The 18,855-nt window shown below is 40.9% G+C and overlaps 1 protein-coding gene across 1 annotated transcript in view; it reads left to right on the top strand.

Moving 5' to 3' along the window:
• babam2 (BRISC and BRCA1 A complex member 2) overlaps positions 1-18,855 on the top strand; it is a 75,452-nt gene that overhangs the window by 29,693 nt on the left and 26,904 nt on the right. The window lies entirely within an intron of this gene.

The raw sequence follows: 18,855 nt of genomic DNA on the forward strand, positions 1-18,855 counted from the left end.
CCAACCCAGCCGTCACCTCTCTGCATTTCTTTATTGGATGGTATTGATATTGTGTGTCTCGCGAACATTAACAGCAGCCAGTCATGGCCAAGTAATGAACTCATCACCAACACAGCAAATGAAGGAGCGATGGAGTGTTTGCAGAAGAGCAATGATGATGATGATGATTATGATGATGAATGGATGTCATACAGTTCTAATTGGGTTTAAAGCAAAACTCGCTAATGATACATTTTCATCATATGGAAAAATAATACATTCCTCCTTTAAGATTTATGAATCTCATAACATTGCACTCAAATTTGAATTTATGCCTTGTGGATAGTTAATTCATTGCATTAGTGACGCTACAGTTAGTGTGAAGCAGTTTGTGCACATTGGTTTCAGTCACATACAGAAATGTTTTGCTGGAAAACCATAAAAATAGAAGTAATTTCACTTTCCTATTGTGAAACTCAGTATTTACATGTACAGGAATACTCAGCTTAATATGTTTTCATTCAAAAAGGAATAAATGTGATTTAGTTTAGTCATACATCAGGTTACCAGGAAACTCACTGAGCCCCTCAGGAACAGCACTTTGGCTATGGTACGGTGACACTTTGAACCATCTAGTCAAGTTAAATCACATCTGTTTCATGTATTATGTATTTTATCCTGGTGCCATCAGTGACAGACTTGAATCCACACATTGTGTGAGCTAGGCCTGCAACTGATGATGATTTGTATCAATGATATTCATCTTTTTTCCCCTTTATTATTTAGGTTATAAAAATCAAATAGTAAAGAAAAATGCCCGTCACAATGCCCCAGAATCCAGAGTGACTTCTTACATTTTTTTGTTTTGTCGCATTTTGATTAACAAAATTGATTGTATATTGATCAACCAATCAATTCATTCTTTGTATTATTTGTTATTGTATGATTCATTGTATTATGAGCCTGTCTTGGAATGCAGTGTCCGTTTTTCCGAATACATCCATGACTTGAATGTGATCTTTTGGGTATTTATATATTTCAGCTCTTCGTTTATTTGGTTTGAGGGTAAATTGGCATGTTTCCATTTATTTTATCCACGATTTTTCATGTTTGCCTTGGCATTATCCAGAGTAAGTTTATTCTTTCACGACACATATCATAGTTGTCAATCAAATCTTTTTGACATAGACAGAAAGTTCCCCTGATCTGTATTGTATTGTCTTCCCAAATACTCATCAAATGACAATCAAGGATTTCCACTGAAAGCTTCACTCTCTGACTTTTACATTAACTTGAATTTGCTACAACTTTTTTAAAAGCTGTGAAGTAAAACCAGAACTTGAACATGACATCTATAGATTGTTTCCATGAAGCCACAGGAAACAGTAAATAAAGGTAAAATTGAAAAAGTGCCATGATTCTCAGAGTCTTATCAATCTGTGCGCCAGACTTCTTCTTAAAAAAAAAAAAAACAAAACACTTTAACTCAACTCCCCCACACAAAACCCAGATTAAGAGAGCTGGAGAGTGACACAAAGCCACTTATGTGACGGCCTACACCACTGAACCACTACTGGTGACAGAGCACCTTTTGGGTATTCTGGGACAGCATTCATGCTTGTTTGTCTGTCCAAAAAATTTTCCTGTCCTATTTTTGTGAGGACATGGTTGCTACCGCAGCATTCCACGAGGTAACTCAAAAACCTCATCAGCCTGCAGCAGCTGCGGTTACTTTACCTTTCCTGTTGCCACATATTTGTTGCCCCTTTCTCAACTGCTCCTGAGGCTTTCGTTGTTGCAGTTTTTCTTTCCAGTTTACGTCTCCCTCTTCGTGGCAGTTGAGCTTTTGGAGAAGTCGTGGCTGGAGATAGCCCGCTGCATCACATGATGAGTCTTTCACAATTCCCTGCACAGAACCTGGAAAACAACTCTGTAGCCACTGCATACGCACACACACACACACATTAACACACACAAATAGGCATGCTAACGCATCCGTGCACATGTATTCTCACCACATGAATATGTGGATGTGACAAAGGAGACAGCAGCTTGCACATCATCAAGTGTGACTACAGCACCCATCATTTAAGGCCCATTAAGGCTATAATTAAAATGGCCCTCAGTCGTGCATTACAGCTGGCTGTGCTGTCAATACTGTCTGTTGTGTCATTTGCTGTGTCATGAACAGAACAAGGAATTCAATGGTACTTGTGTGTGCTGTGCTCTTTGACTGCCTCACTGATGTGTTGGTTTGACCTGCTGGCTGTGGTTGTTACCACACAGCCTCACACCAGGTCAAAGGATCTACTGTCAGTTGATGGAACCGAATAGCATTGGCTGTGTCTGGATGGTGCAGTCTCAAAAGGCTGCAATGTTACAACTACTGATGATCTTATGACAAAAGGAAACACAAAAAAATATATATATATCTAATGGGCGCCTCCCATCCCTTACCTTTTTGTCTGTCTATTCTCGGCCTGTCTACTATTTTTGAGGGGAAGCTCGGGCCCATGCGTGACTATTGAGCACTCGGTGCCAAAGCAAGTGGTTGTAATTTGTGGCCTTGCCGTGCCCTTGCATGGTAAACACTGACTAAGAGCTCAGGAATCTTAAGAGCTATAAAATAATTGCAGGTTACTCCCATAATGCCCAGACTGATGTGCTGCTCCTTGGCTCAGCTTTGCCTTTTCTGTCTAATCTCTGTTTTTTTTTTTTGGTTTTTTTTGTTGTTCAGTTTCCAGTGGCGCCATACAAAGATATAATGCTTCTCCTGTTCTATGTGCACTCCTTACTCATTACAGTTGCGTGCTAATGACATAAAGAAAGATTATTTTGTCCCTGAAGTGTCATAAAGGTGTAGCAAATGTTAATTGTTGACTACCGTAACCGTTTGGGATGCTGAAAATGAGTTCAATTTTTGAATTGTTAAAAACTTAAACTCATCATTACATTGCAGTAATTGAGATTTTATAGAAATGGGTAGAAGATTTTTATTTTCCCCAAAAACCCCCCTTCCAGATAAATATGCTACATTAAAGTTATCAGTAGTGTTTAAGGTGGTGTTACTGTCCCCTTCCTCACAAGTAATTGTGGTGGGATGTGAAGCCAAGATCCCTGTCCCACTGTGCTATGTGCACTGTCAGAGGACTTGACATGACAATACTGTATGTTTTTAAATCTCATTTACATTGATTGCTATCAGTACTAAGAATGCCGAGCCAATTCCCAGGTATGTTTTGAATAAATTCAGGGTAAACCAAAGCATATCAGAATGCATTTTATTTTCATAGTGACTTTTGAAAGTTCTGTTCTGTTGAGTGATGGCGTATCTGTATAGCATCGAGACATGGCATTTAGTAGGAAAGCAAGTTGCCCAAAAGACATTGTCAAGTAATTGCCAGTTTGGGCTTCACTAATGCAGTGTACGACTGAAATCTGAAAAGGCCAGCCAGTGCTTCCACGCAGATAAACAATTATGTGGCTTTTAAATGGTGGATGTATTATAGCTTGGTATGCTCTTGAAGATGAATTTAAATGTCAGGCGTAACAGCTCTAAAACAGAAATAAGAAGGAGCAGAAAGTGTTAAAATATTCATTTTCATTCTCAAGATATTATTTTATGTTTGGATGTTTTATGTTTGTAATTATAACAAAATTGTAATTGCTGATTTACTCATTAGATCATGCATAATTCAATGTTTCTGTATCAGTGATATCGTCAAATTATACCAAATATGAGTGAACTTTGCTCCTTGACAGCTTTGAGTCCAAACTGATGGCAGGAAATGCACACCCCTCTCCTGAGTTTGCTGACACAGCAAACTGAAACTCCTCTGTTGCAAGATGTTATATGCAGTTGCAAAACAGATTGGATTGGAACAGTGGATTGGTGGGTTGTGGGTTATTATCTAAAGTAAGTGTTACATCAGTCCTTGAGTTGATCTCAGGTTGAGGAGACCAGGGGCCTCTCTCATTTAGACTAATAAAAACATCTGCAACCAAGATAACCACAATTCAGTGTTCATTATTACTGTGATTGGCAGTAATATTTATTTAAACTAACATTTTAATGACTATTTTTTGAATCAAACATTTTTTTCATACCAAAATCATAAATACATTGTCTATCAATGAGGATTCATTTCACAGAAAAAAAATGTGTGGCAATTTTTCAGCAGGCAACAGGCATTCAGTATATTTACACTCTGTAATAACTTTTCTATGTTGTAGTTTCTTTGTTAGTAGCAGAGAGTCTGGCATTTCTGCACAGGTTTCCAATTACCTCCACAGGCACAAGGTATTTGTGCAAAACAATGCAACATGTGACCCAGTGTTATTGTTTGTAATTTAATCTCACTGATATGGCCTCACTGTTCATCAGTCACACTTCTACAGCTGGAGCAGAGCTGCTCATCCAAACTGAACATCTGTTTCTGGTGCTAGATAATAATGAAACCTTTAAGCTGAACACAGTTGAAAAGTTGCTCTTATGTTTGTGTTTCCACATGGAAATCACCAGTACTGTGTGATTAGATGCACTGTCAACAATTGATGATCGCCAACTACTGATATTAAAACAAAATATATATCTTCAGCATCAAACTTTAGTCCTTTATTGGCCAAGAGCTGTCTCCAGTGGTGGAAAGCAGAACCAGTGTTAACTCTTGTTTTGCTTGCTTCTGTTAGCCAGCTAGCACTTGTCCAGCCAGACCATCGCGTCATTTTTCAAACGAGTCACTGTAGCATCTAATCTTCCCTAAGGAAAAAACCCTGCTCAGAAGACATATTATAACCTCTTGTATTGCAAATGCAACAATGGTTGAAGCTCGTGGCAAGGCTGGTAAGTAAACAGCTGTTAATGCTAACACTGGCTATGTAGCAATAGCAACATATACAAATAGCTCCTTTAAAGAAAAAATATTATCACAATAATCATTGTGAGTCAGCACAAGTAACTCTACTGCTTAATTCAAAGCAACCCTTCTGTGTCCCACTTCTGTCTGCCTGGAAAATCAGATTAAAAACCCCACATCTCCATTCTCCATATTCAGGCTCACCAAAGCTTTGCTCTGCACAACAAAGTCTGCAGCATCCAGCTGCATCACATTCCAGCTGTGGCACAGCTGCCAGAGATGATTCGCTGCCATTCTAGCCTTTGTGGGTATGACTGCTTGGTCCATGAGCCACACCTGACCCCAGCTCCTCGCCTCGGCTCTGGTATTTTTATGTGTCAGATCTATCTTTGCCGGACTGGCTCGGGTCTCTGGAGCATGAAACCCACTTTTGAATGTATATAAATACCTGCTTTTGTTGTACTATTGTGTACAGTTGCTTGTAATTAGAGAGAGAGAGAGGGGAAGGGAGACATAGAGTCTCATTCATGATATAGGTGTTCTTATTTCTGTATCTCTCTGTTTCCTTTGTTGAAGTGTAAAATTTGATCTCGGTGCATAAATACTCCCTTAACCAGCTTTCAACCAAGCTGTTGCTGCAGATAAAATCATCATTTTCTGATCACAGCATCACGAACAAAAATACAGGTTAATGACAACAGCTGTTCTATGAGATTAGATTTATTGACATTTCAAATGAGTATTTAACCAATTCCCCACTCTGTAGTCCCACACATAATTAAGAAGCTACAAAACATCAAGATTAGTTTTCAAGAATTTCTTTCTTCCAAGGTTTCCTTGTGAACAAGGTCTTTGCTGATAAGTTTCAGTTTATAAAATTTGGCAAGACCAACCTTGAAGTTCATACACTCTAGAGTTTTTTAGCCATGATTAGGAAAGAGGACACTAGGACTGAATGTACCTTTATCGACTGAAGTCTGCAATTGTTAGTAACAGAGCCTCCTGGCTGGAGATCCAGAACTTTGTATCTGATTTGACTCTTTCACAAACTCCATGGAGTTGAGAACCCAGCTGTGATTACTGCCAGGTGGTTTAACATCTGGCACGCCACAGCTTTCAGCCCGCTGAGAAAAAGTCTCACAATGAGAAAGTTAAATGGAGTCTGGATGAAGCTGCTCTTATTAATAGCAACATGCTTTCATCTCACTCATGTTTCGGCCTGTCACGAAGAGAGGGACAAACTGGAGCTGTGGTGCTGAAATCAAAGGACACCTGTGTACTGCCGTGTAAACAGATAATCTTTAGGAGTAATGCAGACAGTTTAATGTTTTTAATGATTAGTGCATGTTACTGATGTCTGAGGCCGCCTTGAAGAAAGCACCTGTTGTAGTGAGAAACTTTGATTCACACTGCAGCTGCAAAAGCACAGGGCTGTAAAATAAGAGCTTTTGAGTGATTGTGTAATTACTATATTTTTTTGCCGTTTTGGAAGTGAGGTCTCCATTCACAAAGAATTGTAAAAATTTGTGGCTTTCATATCCCTCTCAACATTAAGTTGCCAGAGCCTCCACTTAATTGCATCACCCAAAAACCGATCCGTGCCCTAACTGACATTTATGATGTGCAAGAGGAATCTGTGACCTTCAAAACTGTACAAAACTGCCATTATTACATGAAATCCAGTGCTCTCAAATGGTTTTGCTTTTCCCCTCTTAGCCAACCCATCCCCTCTGTTTCTTCCTGGTGAAAAAATAAATGACTGTCATTTGTCATGTCATGTAAACTACAGCTTTCTTAACTAATTAGATGAACGAATGTAGATCAAAAGCCAGTCAGTTAGTCATGGGGAATGCACCTGAGTGGGCAGGAGTATGAAAAAGGGGACAGGTACGTGTCAGGAAGCACGGGGTTGTTCATTTGTTCTTTATTCTGTGAAGAATGAAGACATGGTTGTGATCACTTGGTTTGATTGATGTTGACCAAACATTACTGATACTGTAGGCTGTTATTACCTTCAGAAAATGAGCAAGAAACCCTAATGTTTATTTAACCGTATATGAATTATGTGCCTTACATTTTACTGGGCCTGGGTAATGTCATTTAACACAATGCTGTCCCATTTTCATATAGTATCTTTAACACTTTCACTTTTGTGGGTTGAGTGTTTAGGGTGGATGTTGGAACTGGGCCTAAGAAAACATAAGAGAAGAGTTCTTGGGAAGTTCTAGTTCTTTGGAAATGTCCAGCTTATGTTGAAAAAAATCGATCCTGCTCAATTTCAGATGGAAGTCTAAATAAGGAGTGTTTTTCAGCCCTGCTTTTGTGTTACTGTTCTGTAGTAGCATGCAATAAACCACTGTACTAATAAATCATGCCCATTTTAAAGTGTCGAAAAGTCATGAGGAGTATGAGGTCGTTATATGTTACAGCACAGTATGACTCCAGCATATTGCCTGTAATAGGTATGACTGGGCATGTAGACAAGTGGATATATTCCAACCTTCATTTTAATCCTAAAAATAGAAAGCCCATGGAAACCAAAAAGTATTTCATCCATGTTCTTGTAAATATCAATTTGTGGTTAGTGATGCCCACACCCTGAGAGAAACACCCTGAGAGCCAAGTGTAAATATTTGAACTTATGACACAACCATTTCTGTTAAACTGCGGTAGCACCCTCCGGCTGGCTCAACTTGCTTTTAGATTATGAGAAGGTGGCTATGATGATATCTAAAGGCAGCCCAATATAGAGATTTATTTTATTTGTTGAGAACCATGCACAGTATTAAACATAAATGTCGTCATTGGTGTATTCGCAATTAAAACATACATATAATGGCTTACGACACTAAACAAAAAGGACAGAGTACCTGATAAGATAGAACTGCAGAACATCACTTATTCCATATCATCATGAAGTGTGACGTCTGTGTGGGCATGTGCAGCTGTGCTCGTTACACGTCTGCCTCATTCTCCTGTTTCGTTGCACCTGTCGGGGCAGGGCAGCCTTCAGCAGGAAAATCAGGCAGGACTTGAAATAATGTGGCACAGTCAGGAGCCTAAGCTGCTGCAGCTAGCTTGGCTAACATCTCTACACCTCTGCTGTTTATTTTCATTCAGCATGCAATTAGGGAAACAAAGAATACTCCCTGAAGGATGGGTCATTTTGATGGACAACATTGAAAATGGCTGCATTCCATTTAGGTGTGCCAAAGGTGTTGCCAGGGCCCTGCTATTGTCTATGCTCGCTTAAAGGTTGAGGTACAAGGGGTTTATCTTAATTTGAAATTACTCTGTGGAGTTTTTAACACTAGTTGCACTATGATTGGGTCCCACACATACATAAAAGGACACAGATGTCCAAGCAGAAGCTTGCAGGTAATGCTAATATGTAGCCCTGCTGAAAGTTTCACACTAAGAAGTTAGTAGTAAATAAATATGGATGCTAACATCTTTACTTCCATGAATAACAGAAGCATGTTTTAGCTTTTACCGGAACATCCTGAGAGTAACTGCGAATGGAAAAGAGGCATGTTTGAGTAACATTAGTTGTTCCACCTCTGCTGTTCCTGCCATCAGGAGTCAGAATGTCCATCATATCAAAGGGGTATTGGTTGGACATTGAAGAGGCTTTCTGTTCTGCAGGTCAGCATCCATCACAGGTGATCACAGATGAATCTGCTGAAATAGTCCAGAGATCACAAAAAGCACATTTATAGATTTGTCAGTCCTGTATGCTTCAGTGGAGGTGGATGATTGGTATTAGCAGAGACTGGCACCAGTGTGGCTGAGCCCTCCACCTCTGTCGTTAAATACACAGTGTCTGGTGACCTCACATTATTCTCAACATTTGTTCCACCTGCTCCAGTTTCAGCCTGAGCAGAGGTCTAATTAGGATAAATCGCTGAAAACACCTGTGCGTCCTGTGAAGTTTTCACTGTTTGTATTCAGAGCATGAGCAGCACAGCCGAAAGACAAAAGTAATAAAGTGTAAATGTGACGATGTCAGAGGGTTCGGCCATTTGTTTGGATACAGGTGGCAGTCGCACGTCCTCATGCCCGTCAGTGCATTTCCACCCACTGACCCATCACTTTCAGCGACAACCTCGGTGCCGCATTGACAGACGAGTTGTCGGGAAAGGTCGCGCCCCTGAGGTGGAGGAGGTGGAGGACTCAGGCAGTCTCCATCATTCCATGTTGTGACATATGACTAGTGGCACCAGAGCCTCGCCACATGATGAGGTGGTTAGCAGCAACAGAAAACGTGAGCTCCTTGACCTTTTATTTCTTTCACGTTGCCTTATGGCCACTCCTATCTACTCGCCTGCCTTTTTGTTTTTCTCCTCCCTGTTTTTCTCTTTCCCATTTTCAATGTCTTTTACACAGCACTGCAGTACCAGACAAGTATTCCTCATCGGAGGTGAGAATTCATCAGAGACACCTTGTTGCCCTCACATCCCATTGATGATGACACACATTTGGCCGATTAAGTCCTGCTGTATCATCTCATAACTAGGTGGGAGCATATGCAGTGACTAATGTCACAGAATGCCTCTGACGCTGGTGAATTGATAATTGTTTGCACATGATAAACAACATATTCCTCGCTGTAACTTAGTCATCTCTTGCCTCATGACATGGAATCATGGAACATATTTACTCAGTATGTCTCATCGCGATGATGATGACACTTGAGGCCACTTGCTTTTATTTGATTATTTTTTTATAATCAGTTTTTTTTTTCCATGTCAAATTTTCCTTAATTTTTTTCTTTTGTTTGTTTTTTCAGTGTTTTATGTGCACACTCTGAAAACATACATTATTTGCAGCTTTTCTTGCCTCTTTATTTACGCTAACACAGTTTTTTTTTTTTTTTTTTTTTTTTTTAGCCTTTTTAAGAAATGGTTTGGAAAAAGCCCACACCCTGTTATTGATGTTCTCTCCATCCCTATAAGTACATATAAATAGATGAAGTGCTTATCTTCTATATTAGGAAATTATGAAATGTAATGTGCCTTTCAAAAGGCATGTAGCATTGGAAGCCTCCCTCACCTCCTTTTGAAGTGAGGAAGTAAATGGCAAGTTAAAAAGAAGAGCCTTAGGAGGAGTGGTTAGAGAGCGCACAGCTCAAATCCACTCCTTAATGCTTCAGTGACCCCAAAATGACCCCCCACTTACCAAAGGTCGTGCCCGCCTCCCTTCTCCCTTGGCGAATCTGCGATCCACAGTTGCCCCCACCCCCCGTACCCACCCACACTGCATCTCCAAATGAAGATTCCCACCCACCTGCTTGTACCCCCAGCTGAGCATCAAGAGGTTTCCAGCATTAGTGTCTCAAGAGAACAACCCCCCACCCCCACCCCCACACTTCTCCACGCCTCCATGGAATTACTTCCATCTGGCCTACTTTCCGCCCTCACTCTATCACATTGTACACTATCTATATGTTGTTGTTTTTTTCTGTAACACCTCCAAATGTCCTTCTTCCTAATCCTTTGTTTGTTTTTTATCTCACTTCAACCCTGATGTTATTCAGCTTTCATGTACCTCTCAATTCCTTGGCCTTTCTACGGGCCTCATTCTGCCTCCTGTTGGGCTTTTATAACACATTGGTGGCTTCAGGGTGAAATTGTGTCTCTATATGTTGCCTGTCTGTGCTCATTTGTGAATCTTGGCCTTTTTCTTACCCTTGGCTTACCAATGACTCCAAGCCCAAGTCTACAGTACCTTCTCCTTCTTCCTTTATTTCCCCAAAGCCATAAGCAACAGCAGCACCAATGGAGGCATCATAGCAAATAGTCTCAAAGCAGCAGAATTTGAAAGCAAAAAATTTCCAGATTGATGTAGTAGAAATTGAACATACAGTATTTCTATTCATCCATTATTTTAAGCAAAAGTATTTATACTCACTTTTTTTTTTTTTTGCAATACTGCAATACTACTCTACACATGTGGTATAGTAGATTACAGCTGTGTGTTACCACAAGCAGTAAGCTATTGGACAAGTAGGCAGGATGTGTGCATGTTGAAATGTGAGCCGTGCAATTTCATAAGTACTCAAGAAAATCTTCATTTTTGTCATGAGCCAAATGATTCGTGATTTCAGTAAATGCCTTTATTTCACGGCTGTTTGGGCCTCAACATGCCATTGGTCCCAAACAGGGGTAAGGGGCTGCTTCGGTTCAAATGACTGGAATAGTTTCATTAACAGTGAAATGGGACAAAAACACGCTGCAACACTATCAGCGAAGCAATATTAATGCAATTACAATTATCACCCCCAGAAAATGCCACAATAACCAGCGCGTTAAGGGTCTGCTCGCTCTTGGCTTTTCAGCTTTTGCTCTCAGTTTGCAATGAGTGTCAGTGCTTTCCAGTCTCCAAAGCCACATAAGATAAAAAAAGGACTTTCACAGTGCAATAAAACATCTTGTTAATTTGAGATTTAAAGATGTTGCGCATAATACCGTCACCGGTCAAAAAGTCCCTGACCTGTAGGTCAGTCTGTATTGTGTCATCAGTATGAATATACCTGATGCATTAATTCTGTTTTTTTTTTTAAAACACACAGGCATGCAGTTATCCATATGCAAACATGCTTGAGTCACCCTTGTGGCTTCAAGCCGTAGCATCACACACTTGCGCTACAGCGAAGGCCAGATCATTGCAGTGACATGCGATCAGTGACACACTATCAGTGACGCTTGGCCATAGTCACACGTATGACTCGTGTTTCTGTGAAACACGGTCGGCATGCTTAAGTGTCTCAATGTCACATCCGTTGGTCATCTGCCAGTTACTGCTGCTAAGAATGTAAAGATTTTGGCCGGTGGCCCAGCTCCTGAGAAAGAGGTTAGATCCCCTTTAGTGTTTTTAAATGTACAGAATAGATGGTAGTACTGCACTATGATGTCTGCATAATACTTGTATTTTTTTCTTGCCACTTGATTCTGTGCATTTCTTTCTCCTCATATGACTTGGGAGAGGGATATTGACTGTGCTGTGGCCCAGCTGTTCGTATTAACCTATATTTCACCCATGCTTATGACTCAGTATTAGGTGTCTCACTCAATCTCATTTCCAAGCAGTGAATGCTAAGCATGTGGCTTTTTGGGGTGGAGACACCATTGGTTAAATCTTTTGCAACACACTGCACTTGTGACTCGTTTGCAGTTGTTCCAGCTTCTATTATTTCCCTTAAAATGGATTAGAGAGACTCATGAAAAGGCCAAAGTGAAGATCAGCACTATAACTGAAAAAGTCTGGACACATAACTGAAACTGTTAGTGGTAGTAAATTGTGGTTGGTTGGTTTGTTTGCTTGTTTTGTTGCTACTTTTAATAACTAAAGTTTTGTAGATTTGGATTAATTAATGAGTAAATTAATGCTTTTTTTTGCATATCATTCAGCCCTACTGAAGATGAAATAAGTCAAATAAAAGTACATATTCATTAATTACATTTCATACTTACATCTGTATTAGATTTATTTCTATAATTTGCCTTGCACAACTCATAGCTGATCAACAGTCTGGCAACTAGTTCTGGAGAGATTATAATTAGTTGCCGCACCCATCATTCTTAAGTATGCTCAACAGAGAGGCACACAGACAAGCATTTTCTTATTCTTCAACTTGCGAACACACCCTGTACACAAAGCTTTTCGACTGTGCCAACAGGGCTGTGTTTAGGTGTGTATGGGTGCTGTTCTACCAGCATGGTTCCAGGTGGATTTATAATCTCTCTACAATTGCTCTAAAGTCAAAATTAAGACTTGGCACAGGGTAGAAGTGTGTGGGGGCACAAAGTTGCCTGGTTAATCATTTACTGTGCCTGTTACATCAGCCTCAGAGTTACAACATGAGTTGAGAGTTTGATGGAGAGGAGAGTCCGAGGGACAGGCATGGGTAAGGGCAGATATTTTAGAGGAGGACGTTCGGTCCTCTTGGACATGCGTGCCAAGTGGGTTGTGTTGACTTGTGTTGCGCTTGCTCTCACATGTTCTGTATTTTGAGGTGGAGGGAGCAGGATCATCATGGCCCCTGGAGTGCACCACGGCTCCACTCATCCCCCTCCCCACAAGCAGCAGCACTGCCACATCATTAGGAACAATATCCTCAACTCTCTTTCTCAATCAGAACATTTCATGTCATGCAACCAGACATTTTGGCGGCCGCCACCTTGACCCCGTGCTTCCCGTCCTTAGGGTGTGATGGCGTAAGTCACTGTCAAACCTATGAAAAGGCTGACACACACATAACTCTGTATGTCAGACATTCATTCACTATATTCTAGATAAGGATGCAAAGTAATTTTTAACCCATTGTACTGATCAGTGCTTTTTGTTTCCACTCTGTTAAAGCTCATTGACATTGAACACTAAATCAATTTTTACGTTGTTATGTGCTGATTGTAACAATATTTACAAGACAACAGTGAAATTTGTGGGAGAATGACAGCAATTTCCAGCAAAGTGAATAGAATAGAGCTCCTATTGTGTAAATCCTGCATATCTGTTTGCCAACACTTTAAGCTTCAAGTGTTTTTAATCGTTTAATTTGGAGTCATTATTAGAATAACAGCGTGTACATACAGAGCTGAACAGCAGAAAGTTCTGCAGTTAACCTTAAAAAAATCTTGTAAAAGAAAAAAAAAGGGAAAGATATTTTTGCTCTGAGACACTGATTACCACACTTTGTTTTTACATAGGTAAAATCAGGTTTTCAATAAAAGATATTCAGATATAATATTAAAAAAAAAAAAAAGGTTGAAAAACAGCAACATTCTGTATTTTTTCCCCCTTTGTTAACATTTATAAACTGGGCATAACATTAAGCTTTTTCAGACACTTGACCATTAGACGAGTGAGTCCAAGGGCTCTATTTTTCTGTGGCTCAACAGACGTGGGCAGTAAGTGCCAACAAACATGTGAGGACATTCACCTATTCAGACGCTCAGTTGAGTATACAGAGGTGTATCTACCATTCTGCTGGTCTGGATCTGGCACACTTATCCAGATCCAACTATATCAACCACAACAACAGACATGTGAATGATTTTAATTACCTAAAAACCTAAGTTTACACATTGAGCATCAAGGACTGAACATAGGCAAGCTAAACAGGAAAGCAGACCTACAGATGAGAGGACATGCAGTGACCCTTCAGCTTATTGTGAACTCTTTAGTTTTTGGTAGAATATATGCACCATATAACAGAACTCTGACTGTTTGCAGATGTAAAATGAATGACAACCTCAGACACAGACACAGAAACACAGTAAATCGCAGCTAGCTGAACTAAGAATGAAAAAATAACGGTTGCAACAAATAGCCTGTAGGTGGCACAAGTCTCAAAATTGCAGGTGCTATTACATTCCTTGCCTCCAGGTGGTGCACACTGGCACATCTACCCCTGCCATTCTGCAACCTGCAGAAGTGAAACTGTCTGTCGTGGCTCTGTGGTTGGACGAAGCTGGCTGGGCCTCTTTCTAGGTGTTTCACCACCCCCATTTGGTTAATTTGTTTTAAATAAATGTACTCAAAAAGACAATAACCCAGTGCTTGTAGCCAATGTTGACTCTTGTGAAATATAGTGAATCTTCTTGAGCTTGAACACCAGTGTTCCTCAAAATCTCCCACCTGGATTACAGCCACCGACCAATACTTACTGTAGCTTTCAGGATTTTCTCGTGGAATCCAAAATGTTGTCCATTCAGTTGTTTTTCAGGGGAAAAGCAGCAGTGTGTCCAGCATTTGTACAGGGGCACTCAAAGCTGCTCGCCTAGAAGCTGGACATGTCCTTGCACAACAACCCTGCTGTCAGTCAAGCCGCCCCACTACGTTGGGCATGACATTTAAAGTTGGGCGAAGAAGGCAGACAAAGTGCCCTTACCTCCTCCGTACTCGCCCTGCAGTGAAGCCCCTGTGTAGCGTTTGCAGATGAGTGTGTTTGTGTGTGTTGTGACTTTGGCCAGACTTGGTCTGGCATAAGGACAGCTGTCACATCTCCAACCTGTCACATGCGATACAGAGCAGATGCCAGAGGCCGGGGCATCAGGAGGCACAAGAACGGACACAAGGAAAAGTGTCTGCACATGTGTGTCTATGTGCGCGTGCATGCATGCATGTCTGAAAGACTAAGGAGGATGAAAGACGTGGGGTGGTGGCCACGTGAAAGGGTTTGACTTGGAGGCACTCGCTAACCTTGATGTCCGAACACATGCACACGTGCACACTCTTCACCCGCTTTCGGAAATCCAGTCCCTGAGCAGTTGAGTCACATTCTCTGGGGGCATGTAGTAAATACTGCCTCAACGTCCAACTACCACCCCTGCAGGACACCCTCCTTGCAGTCTTGCAGTCGTCTGACCCAAGCCATTTCTGTGCTCATTACTTACCAACGAAGAAGTCTCTTCATTAAGGTCCTGCCTATGGCCTGTGGAGCAAAGGCTTTTTTTAATGTTCGTTCTCTGCTAACTCTTTACATAAGCAAGCAGCAGATGCCCTCAAGTGTATTTGGTTAAAAGGGCTGTAGATGTGTGTATGTGTGTACAGAAACATTAATGGCCATTTGGGGGCTTTTATTTCATTATGGAGAGAAAAGCTCCTCTGTTTCAATTTAAGTAATAGTTTCAAGGCAGGCGGGTTAAAAGGTCAACTTTTGTTCTCATTAAGATGTTTTCACTAGCTTCCTGTGTAGATTCGCAAAGTTTTGGGAACAGAAAATTATGAGAAAGATTTCAAATGCCTGCAAATTCTCACCACACTGCAAAGACGCCCCCTCAGCATATTGTGTATTCCATGATCGAAACCAGCTGTCAAGTAAATCATTTGTGTTGCCCTTTTACACTTTATTTTATACGTCCCACTTAAGAAGCATGAAAACTCTGCATCATGAAATGCAAAAGCTTCAGACACAAACATCTTTGTTTAGCTCTCAGTGGTCACAAAAAAACTATTAATACTATAATAAAATTTTAATAATGTACAGAATGGTCCAAAAGTCTGCGACCACTTTCCAATTCGGTTGAATAGGAAACTCGTCTCAGACTTTTAGACAACACTGTATTTTAAAAGTAAGTTATACTTCCTCTATGTCTTAGGTATTGTGGGTTTTGAAGCTACAGTACACATTTATTGATCTGGTTTTTTTTGACTGAGTGTTTGGCAACCACAATCAATTGGCCTTTTTTAATCTTTCCTTTAGTGATGGATGTGGATCTCACACAGCTGCACTGAGGCCGCAAATGACTTGAATCCATTTTTTTTACGGTAATAGTAGTAAGAGTGGTCACCAACCAGTCCAAACATGAGCTAGGATGTACCTGTCATAGAAATATTAGCCAGCAGGATTACACACCCTGCCAACAGCAAAGCATGTTATGATAGTTTCAGTTATACATTGTTATATATTATGGCATTTGAACAACTCTGTCAGCTCTTTTTCATGCAGTACATTTGATTTTATTTTGTCAAGAGAAATCGAAGGTGCAGCATGAAATCAAACACAACCTTCAGCCTAGAAAACAAATCTTCAAATGTGACACATTAAAAAATGAAAAATGCAGCAGCTCTTAGGCAACAGGTGCAATAAAAGCTTGCCATAATAGACAAGGTGTAATGACAGATTTAGTGCACTCATGATTTGCTATGCCAGATTTTGTGATGCATGCATGGACACCCATGTTTTTATCTTGACGGCGTTTCGGAGATCCTGTCGCCCTCTGAAAACAGTGCTTACACAACATTGAAACAACAGTGCTGCACGCTTACACTGTTAGCTTCTCTGATAAATACAATGCATTTGCTGTAGTTCCTTCACAATAAAAGTCTCAATGTCATTTAAGTATGCAAAGCTTTAAATGTAAAACAAGAGCAGCAGTGTCCACTTTGATTTAGCAGCAACTATTTGCAAGATGCAGTCAAGATGTTACTCCAGGAGTGACAACTAACAAATGACCTTTCACCTGAAACACCTCAACAATTATACAAAATTCTACAACAGGTTGATTGTGAGCCAGAAGTAGTGCTGCAGCTATTTTAAATGCAATAGGTGTAAATATTATTTCAAGAGTAAATGTGTGTGTGTCAAACACTGAATTACTGGCGCTAAAACTTTGCTGACAGTGTTTGCATGTTACGTCTCAGTTTTAAACAAAGTTTGGGTTTGTGCAATAATCATGTGAAGTTTGATGCACAGCTTTTCTTAACTAAACCAGACAAAAACCTATTTTTATCTGCGCAGCTTCAGCTCCCTTGCACAGCACATTAATTTAGAATGGCAATAGCTAAAAGTTAAAGGGTCTGCCTTTAGTTTTTGTTTGTTTGTTTCACTGATGCAGTATGACTTGTGACAGCTCTTCGCTGTCTTCTGGGACAAGATGAGTCTGAATCATTCCACAAAAAGGCTGCCCCTTCAACAGCACCCTTGGTCTGACCGAATCGCAGGATGGTCCACTGCAGCCAAAGCGGAGCTGCCCCATGTTCCCGTCCCGGCCCTATCACCTTCCTGTTGATTTTCATTCATCTGTTCACTCTGTTCCAGTCCAAAGGAAGCATCCATTGAATCACCTTTAAAGATGAGAACGGGACTTGACAGCTACAAACTGGAGCAAAATAATCTTTTTTTACAAAAACCCCACGCCCACCCCAGCCCCGCATCGCCATGCCTGTTCATGTCTGTCCCACATCGTCAGCGGCAGAGGCCGCGAGCGCTGCTGTGAGACAGAGGGCAGCTCTTGTTTACTAATGCACACTGTATTGATGTGAGCTGATTCCATCAGGCAACACTTTTGGATGCCACACACCCTGCCGTCTTTCACTGCCTCCCCTCAGCTCCTTATGTCTTTATCCCCTGTATCTGCCGCGACAAAGCAAACCGCGTGACAGTTGGCAGAGCCGCAGCCGTTGTTGTGATCTGCAAGTATGTAAGTGTACTGCTCATTAATGACCCTTATATTTGTGTTCAATGTTAGACACACAGACAAAACTCTTAATACCTGCTGCCTGTGGACCCTGATGTTTGCCATATACAAATGGCTGCAACTAAGTCTGTTTTTTTTCATTTCATTGTTTTGATTATTCGTTCTGTCTTTAATTCAACACTGTGCTCAAAATCATTAGATTACATGCAGAGAAAATTAATTCCGCTCCACTGGGGGAGAACATGTTCAGTGAAGGAATTAAAATTTCCACCCACTCAGACATGTTTTTCTCAAACCAATGGTCACTTTGGTTTTTGATTAACAGACCAATACATGTGTAATTAGTTAATAGGCCTGATCACGTTGTAGGCCGTCTTGCTGCAAACTGGTTTCACTTTGCCTCTGTCCATCATGTATGGTGGTTAGATTTCCTCTCACCACGGCGGGCAGCGATTATAACAAATGGATGAGTTCAAACCATCTGTAAGACATTTGATTAACACTGCCGAGCCTCTGTGGGGAGAGAGAGCCCAGAATTGTGCTTGATGTGGAATCACTCTAATGACAGTGCCTCGGAAGTAGCCACGCTCTAGGAAAAACATCACAGAATGAGAAATTAGAACCTCGGAGAGACAGACGAGGTTTGCAGCGAGCAGCTCCGGGTGGCCTCTGCATCCATCTCACACATGATTTGATTGGTGCTCCCAGTCATCAGCTCAGCCTCATGGTGCAGCTGTTGAAGCTAATGTGGCATGAAACAAAACAGATGTTTCTTCTGGTGTCTTTCCTCTTCTCCTCTCCATCTCCTTCAATATTTTGGGACTCGAACACTTGTTGTGCAACCCAGCATTGGGTTTCCATCACATCTGAACCCTGTAACCAGCACATGAAACATTTTCAAATCTCTTGACATTAGCTACTGACTGTTTTAAATTACAAAAGTTCTAACTTGGGTGGGAAATTCACAGAGCAGTAGCTCAAACTGCTCTAGACAGATAACAGTTTCATTGTAGCTAAATGACAATCTCCATGTGTTCGTCGCTCTTTGCTGCTAAACAACACTTCAGAGTTTAAAGCCTCACCAGCAGCTGTTCCAG

Source organism: Trachinotus anak, unplaced genomic scaffold (assembly GCF_046630095.1).
Source record: "Trachinotus anak isolate AG129_WGS33_773 ecotype Australia unplaced genomic scaffold, CSIRO_AGI_Tana_v1 ptg000033l, whole genome shotgun sequence".
NCBI classification, from domain to species: Eukaryota; Metazoa; Chordata; class Actinopteri; order Carangiformes; family Carangidae; genus Trachinotus; species Trachinotus anak.